Consider the following 7,507-nt stretch of genomic DNA (forward strand, 5'->3'; position numbering starts at 1 on the left):
AATGCTGTTGAGATTTCTCCAGAATCATTTTTCAGAGTTCAAACACTTGTGCCTCTTCTGCACCCTCTCCTCTACCTTCCTTCCCTCTTGAAAGGCTTTTGGAGCTTGAGAATCCTTGCTTCTTCCACACACCTTCATTGAAGCCTTCATCAAACACCTTCCGTGCTTCATGTTGCACCTTTATTCTGCTGCCATCTCTAGACTTGGAGGCTGTTCGTGATTGAATTCGAAGAGAGCTTCCATCATTTGGCATCAAGAGCCTGCTGCTCCAACCACGCATCAAGACCCAAGTGATAGCTTCACTTAACTCCTCATTTTTCCGTCTTGTACTGTTCTTTGCACTGTTGAATTGCTTTTGTGTTATGATTCTTTCTGTTTGAGTGAATCATTTTGTCCGTTCATTGTTTTGTAGCAATTACTCTTAATTTTAATCGGTGCTTTTGAGTTGCTTGATTCCAATTCATCTTCATACACCATTTTCGTTTTGTCTCGGTCATGTGCACTATCATTGCATTGCTTTTACTGTTGCAATAGTTAATTCCGTTCCAGCTTTGAAATTTTATTTTTTTTTCGTTTTGATTGAGGCATGTGCGTTGCTAGTTGTATGTTGATCATGAAACGCATTCACATCATCATTCACTGTGATCATTTGAGCTGATTCTGTGCACACTGTTTTTCAATTCCAAAATTCTGCAGAAAATGGAATTCTTGGGTTTACTGTGGTGAAATCTGTTCTGGTGCAGAATTTTGGTGTTTTAAGTTTTGAATGAGATTGTTTTCTGTTTTGCAACGTGTCTCAAGTGATTGCAATCAATAATCATCACAGAATTGCAAAATGTGTGGTTGAGTTTATTCAACTCTAATTTCAGATTCGACATTTTGATTCATTTATGCCTTCATCACGTGCATATTCTTTTTTTTGTCCAGATGCATTGTTTTAATACTTGAGACAAGTTTATGTGAAGCATTTATACATGTTTCAAGTGTTAAGAATCAGACTTCATAACTAAATCACAAAAAGAGCAGTCCAGTTGTTCACAATTATGTTTAAACCAACCTGTCATAATTTTGCAGCTTGGCACCGTGCTGTAGTGTTCTTTGCTTGTGTCTTAAATAAATTTAACATCTGCTACCTCATATATTCCAGCTAGATCTAGTGCATAGGACATTCTTATATGTTGTTTGATCCAACCAACTTTGATTCTATGCCATTTTTTTTCAAAATTTGATGCAAATGTCAATATTTTTCTGCATTTCAAGCAACTGTAACAGTGATTTGGTGAGTTACCATGTTTCTGTGCATTCTCACTATTTGCACAAGTTTATTTGAACATTTTACACTTGTTTGCAGTGTTTATTTGACCTTCCACCAGTCACGGCACCAAATCACAGTTTGACCTTCACTTTTGCTTGAAAATTGCAATTGCACACCTCCTTTGGTGATCCCGACTGTTTTGATACTGTGTCATTGCTTATGGAATCATTTTTGGTGAATTGAAAGTTGTCCTTCACTGTTCCTTTGGTAAATTTTGAGCCAAACTACAATATATCTGTTGCACCACCAAATTTTGCTCACTTTTGGCCAATTTTACAACTACACCAGTTCAATTCTACCCTGGACTTTATATTGGTTGTTTCTTTGATTGATCACATTCCATTAGATAATATTGACGAGTCTGAAGCAGAATTTGCACCATTCACTTGCTGATATTAAAATTCACTATTGTAGTTCTCATTTTTTTCCTGCCACAAACACAACTGTCGTTTCTGCATTTTGCTGTTTACTACCTTTCACCTTAACATTTCCAATTTGGATTTGCAAAAGCTAGGGGCGTTTGTTTTAAACCAAGTCCGAATGATTATCCAGTTCTAAATCACAGATAAAAAGCAAAGCAAGCCCCTGCAATCCAGTTTTGATATTAAAACCAGAAAAACCGACAACTTGCTTTTGTTTATGGCATTTCAGCAAACACTTTTTAACTTTCATCAAACACTTTCAGGACACTGATTTCACTCACTGTTTTTGACTTTTCTTGCTTTTCTAATCTGTTCTAGAACCTATCCTAGGTTGCTTTTGAGTGCTAGCTTTTTGTTCCAGCTTTATCTCACTTGAATTCATCATTTTTGGCTTCCATACTATGCTAGCAATCTAGTTTTTGACTAATTGAATTCTGGTGGAGCAGCTGTCCTATTCCCTCACGGTTTTGTGTGTTTAACAGTGTTGTGTGACTTCTTTTTTAGGTGATCCAGGTTCCAGAAGCTTTCTCCAAGAGGGTAGCATCCTAGGAAGTGGAGAGTTTGTAGAATTGGACACAAAGGTTGTTGATGAAGGTTGAAAAACAGTGAATTTCATATGTCAATTTGGACCAAATTACACCCTTTACTACTCGGAACGAGCTTAGAATCAAGCAAAACTCAATAAGTCCGGAATGAGCGGTTTTTAGCGATTTTATGCTTATTTTGCATTGTTTTGTAGCTAATTTGAGAAAAGTAAGAATGGAGTTGAAGATACAGGTCGTTGACTCAAGAAAAGAGTAGAAAAGTTGAGTTTTGAAGAGTCGACATACCGCACAACGGCACACTTAAATCGCTGGGCGGTCCAGGATGAGGAGTAGGCAGCATTTCACGCTGAGAGAAACCGCCGAGCACTGGCATGGGAAACCGCCGGGCGGTGGCGATTGCCGTCGGGCGGTGGCGGCAGGTTGTGGCAAACCGCCGAGCGGCACACTTAAACCGCCCGGCGGTAGCACGCTGGACTTGGGCCTGATTTTGACGCGCTCCTCACCTATAAATACCCGTACTACGAATTCAGAGTCATTCTTTTGACAGGGGAGAACGGCCAGACCTAATTTTGCTCTCTGGAGAGGATCTCTTGGATGCTTAGGCTCCTTTTCATCTTTTCTAGGGTTTCCTCTTTCATTCTTCTTCCATTTTTCATCTAGTTTCACCATGTCTATGGTGAACTAAACCCTATTGTTGTTGGGGAATTCAATGTAATCTTTTTATACTCTCTCTTATTGAAACTATTGATTATTTACATGGTCTCCATATGTTTTGATTGATTATTGTTGGGTTATCGTCTGTGCATAAGGCTTTTATCGTTTAACTCATTCAATATATTGTTGTTTGTTGTTATTGACATGGGGACGTGCGGTAATGACATGAACTGGTGAGTAATCTCTTGATTCTGTAATACCACCTAGGGATAGGGGTAGGACGATCAACAGTTGTACGATTTGGTACACTTGCCAATTTGTCAACAGTTGTTCTCCAAGCTGCAGCCTTGTGCAGTTTTCAGCAGCATTTCTCCACCTTTCACACCAAAATTTTTAAACACTTTGGAGCTAGAATACATCCAGATTTTGTAGCTTATCATTGTATACATATTGTAGCTCATTTTATCACTTTTAAGGCCTTGTATCACGGAACCTTTGAAGTTTAATTCTCTTCACATTTTTTAAACTTAAAGTAACTTGCGAAAATGCTTTTCAAGCAATTCCAAGTTTACTAAGCAACATTGTAATAGTTAGTTCCCACCTCTTAGAGTGAAAGTGTGTCAAGGGGCTCCAAGTGTCACTTGCACTTTCACATAGGGTCATTTATCATTGTCTTCCATTTCCATTCATTTACTTTTCTTGCTTGATTGACCTCTATGTTTTAAGTCTCCGTGATACTTAGGAGCGTGTTTCATATAGCTCAACCTTCATTTGGTTTCTAGGAGCATAACATCTTTGCATTTAAAAAGGTTTTGAAAGACTTTTATCTAGAAACTTGGGTGAGAAACGTCAGGAGACACTCTGGCTAAGGAAGGACAAGGTTTCTAAGCTTGTCCATTGTGACTCACCTATCCTTCCTGGGAGCTATTCGGTTTCCTCACCTTTAGAATCTCTATAGAAGTCATTCACCGAAAACAAACAAATTCTCTTTTTCAAAAAGTTTTGATTCATACTTGTGAAAGGCTTTCAAATCTTTGTGAAAACAATTTCTCTACATCACAAGCATGAGTCACTCTAGTGTTCAAGGTAATGTCACTCAAGATCAGGAGAACATAGATTTGCGAGAAGAACTTAATAGAACCAAGACTGAGTTGAATGAGCTAAGGTAAATGGTCGCCACTCTTGCTATAAATCAAAGCGGGCATACACAAGGAAATCACTCTCATATAGGCAAAATCATGATCAAGATGATCATTCCCACCATAGTGATAACCATACTTACCAACCTTATGATCACTATCAACGCCCTCCAAGGCGTCATCATAACCATAGAGAACATCATGTAGAACCTAAGCTTGACCTTCCTCCTTTCTATGGTAGAGATAATATTGAAGAATACTTTGAGTGGGAGATGAAGGTTTAACAAATTTTTTGAATGCTACAACATAGATGATAGGAGGAGAGTGACCCTAGCCACTTTAACCTTTCAAGGTGCAGCCCTTTATAGGTGGACATCCATTGTGAGAGACCAAAATATGCATGGCGACTACACCATCCAATACTGGAATGAGTTGAAAGCAGCCTTACACAGAAGGCATTTCCCGGCCTACTATGCTAGAGAAGTCATGGACAAGCTCCATCGACTTCAACAAAGAAACATGAGTGTTGAGGAATACCGGCAAAAGTTAGAATTACTCATGCTAAGAGTTGGGATAAAAGAGCTAGAGAGATTCACAATAGCTAGATTCCAGAGCGGCTTAAACTTTGAGATCCGACATAAGGTAGAACTCTGTTAACAAATTGGCAAGTGTACCAAATCGTACAAGTAATATAAATGGTAAGACCAAGTATCGTTTTCCCCAGAGACTCGAAAGGCTTTCTCGTTCACGTGAATTAAAATAATAAGACTTGAAAATAAAAATTAATAAATTGGATTTGAGAACAAAAATATTAACATGGAAAATAAAGTTGATTCAATTGACAAACGAAAACAATGGATGAATGAATGTTGTTGGGGGTTCACAATTTCATCTAGTCTACTCTCTCTTATCTACTCCTCTTGAATATTAGTTTGATTAATTAATTGTTATGCGACTTTCTTAGTCTACCCTTAACCTAATTCCTCGACAAAAAGAGCCTAATATTAACTACTGGCTTGCTATCCCTAGCCTCCCCTAGCAATTAATACCGCATTATACACAGAAGTTAACGCAATTGATCGTCCTACCCCTATCCCTAGATGGTATTGCAAAATCAAGAAATTACTCACCAGTTCATGTCATTATTGTACGTCCCCATATCAATAAAGACAAACATCAGTTACCAAATGAGTTAAACGATAAAGGCCTTAAGCACGAATGAGAACCCAACAATTATCAATCAAAACATATGGAGACCGTATAAATAATCAAGAGTTTCAATAAAAGAGAGTATCAAAAGATTACATAGTTTCCCCCAAAAACAATAGGGTTTAGTTCACCATAGACATGGTGAAACTAGATGAAAAATGGAAGAAGAATGGAAAAGCAAACCCTAGAAAAGATGAAAAGGAGCCTAAGCATCCAAGAGATCCTCTCTAGAGTGCAAAATTAGGTTTGGCCGTTCTCCCCTGTCAAAAAAAATGACTTTGAACTCGCAATAGGGGTATTTATAGGTGAGGAGCGCATCAAAAAACAGGCCCAGGCCCAACGGACCACCGCCCGGCGATTTAAGTGTGCCGCGCGGCGGTTTGGCAAAAGCCTCAGAACCGCCCGGCGGTGTAAGGTGCCGCCCGGCGGTGTAAGGTGCCGCCCGGCGGTGTAAGGTGTCGCCCGGCGGTGTAAGGTGCCGCCTGGCGGTTTCCCTCAAAATCGCCCAGCGTCAATCGCCATGCCTACTCCTCGCTCTGGGCCGCCCGGCGGTTTAAGTGTGCCGCCGGGCGATGCGTCGATCTTCGAATCTTCATTTTTTTGCTCTTTTCTAGAGTCTACGACCTGTATCTTCAACTCCATTCTTCATTTTCTCAAAATAGCTACAAAACAAGCATAATATCGCTAAAAACAGCTTTTGACTCTCTACAGACTCATTTATTGAGTTTTTCTTTATTCTAGGCTCATTCCAAGTAGTAAAGGGCGTAATTCGGTCCAAATTGACATATGAAAATAACTGTTTTTCAACCTTCATCAAACTCTTACCTTACTTAGATCTCAATGATTTTGTTTAGCTATGTGTGAGATGGAAGAACAACTTAGAAGAAAAGCTTCAACTAAAAGGAATTACCCTACCACCTCCGAGTATAGGAAAGCTTCTAAGAGGGAGGGTAGTCCATTGAGGTATGAAAAACCTCAAGAAAAAGAAAAAAAGAAAGAGAAAGTGAGAGGTAAAGAAAAAGAGAGAGAGCGCGAAAGAAATACCCCTCACAAAGAGTCTTCAAAAGAAACAAGGGGTAGAGAGACTAGATGCTTTAAGTGTGGAGAAAGAGGACATTATTGTTCTGAGTGTCCTCATAAAAGGTCTACTTATCTCTTGGACCACCAAAGTGAAAATGAAGATTCTTCTAGTGATTTGAATACACCCATATCTGAGGAAGAAGCCTTACCTTGTGAAGGTGAGTTATTGTTGGTTATAAGACTTCTTGGAAGTCAAACCAAAGAGCTAGAACAATCTCAAAGGGAGAACCTATTCCGCACAAGATGCAAAATTTTTGAAAACACTTGTTCATTAATTGTGGATAGTGGTTATTCTAGCAATTGTTGTAGTTCTAGAGTGGTTAACAAATTAGCCTTATCTACTATTCCTCATCCCAAGCCTTATAAGCTTCAGTAGATAACAGAGGATGAAAAAATAGTAGTGAACACACAAGTAACCATACCAATATCCATTGGCAAATATGAAGAAAGTGTTTTATGTGATGTTGTTCCAATGGATGCTAGGCATGTATTACTTGGTAGGCCATGGCAATATGATCATAACTCCACTCATGATGGCTATACCAACAAAATAACTTTCCTCTATAAAGGCAATAAAATCACATTTATTCCTCTTACACCTGAACAAGTGAAAGAGGATGAGATAAAAATCAAAGAAAAAATTGAAAAAGAAAGAAAACAAGAAATTAGGTTGGACAAGCAACCTTCTCAAGAAAAGAAGAAGGTGACAAAGGTATGCATGATGTTAACTCCTTCCTTAGTAGGTAAATACCTTGACTATCCTTCTCAAAAACATCACTTTGATTATCCATTTCATCATGGGGAATGTTCAAAACAAAGTGAAAACAAAAAGGCTATGATTTCTTCTAATAATTTTTTTGTCACAAGGCCTTCATTTAATATTCTTCTCTTTGCATATCTCTTATTCCTCATAATCATTTTTGCTATCTTTTGTAGATATATCTTTGACCCAGGAGGAAAATAAACACCAAAGTTGTGCTTCTTCTTTCTTCCCGATTTGAGGACAAATCGTTTTTAAAGAGGGAGGGAATGATGGCAACCCCAAAATGGACTTCCCATCCAAAGAAGCATCAACCACACTAAGACTATGAAAGGGAAGTTGAATACAAACTTAATCTTTTCTTTCTAAAGTCTTAGCATCTT

This window comes from Vigna radiata, chromosome 9, assembly GCF_000741045.1.
Source record: "Vigna radiata var. radiata cultivar VC1973A chromosome 9, Vradiata_ver6, whole genome shotgun sequence".
NCBI classification, from domain to species: domain Eukaryota; kingdom Viridiplantae; phylum Streptophyta; class Magnoliopsida; order Fabales; family Fabaceae; genus Vigna; species Vigna radiata.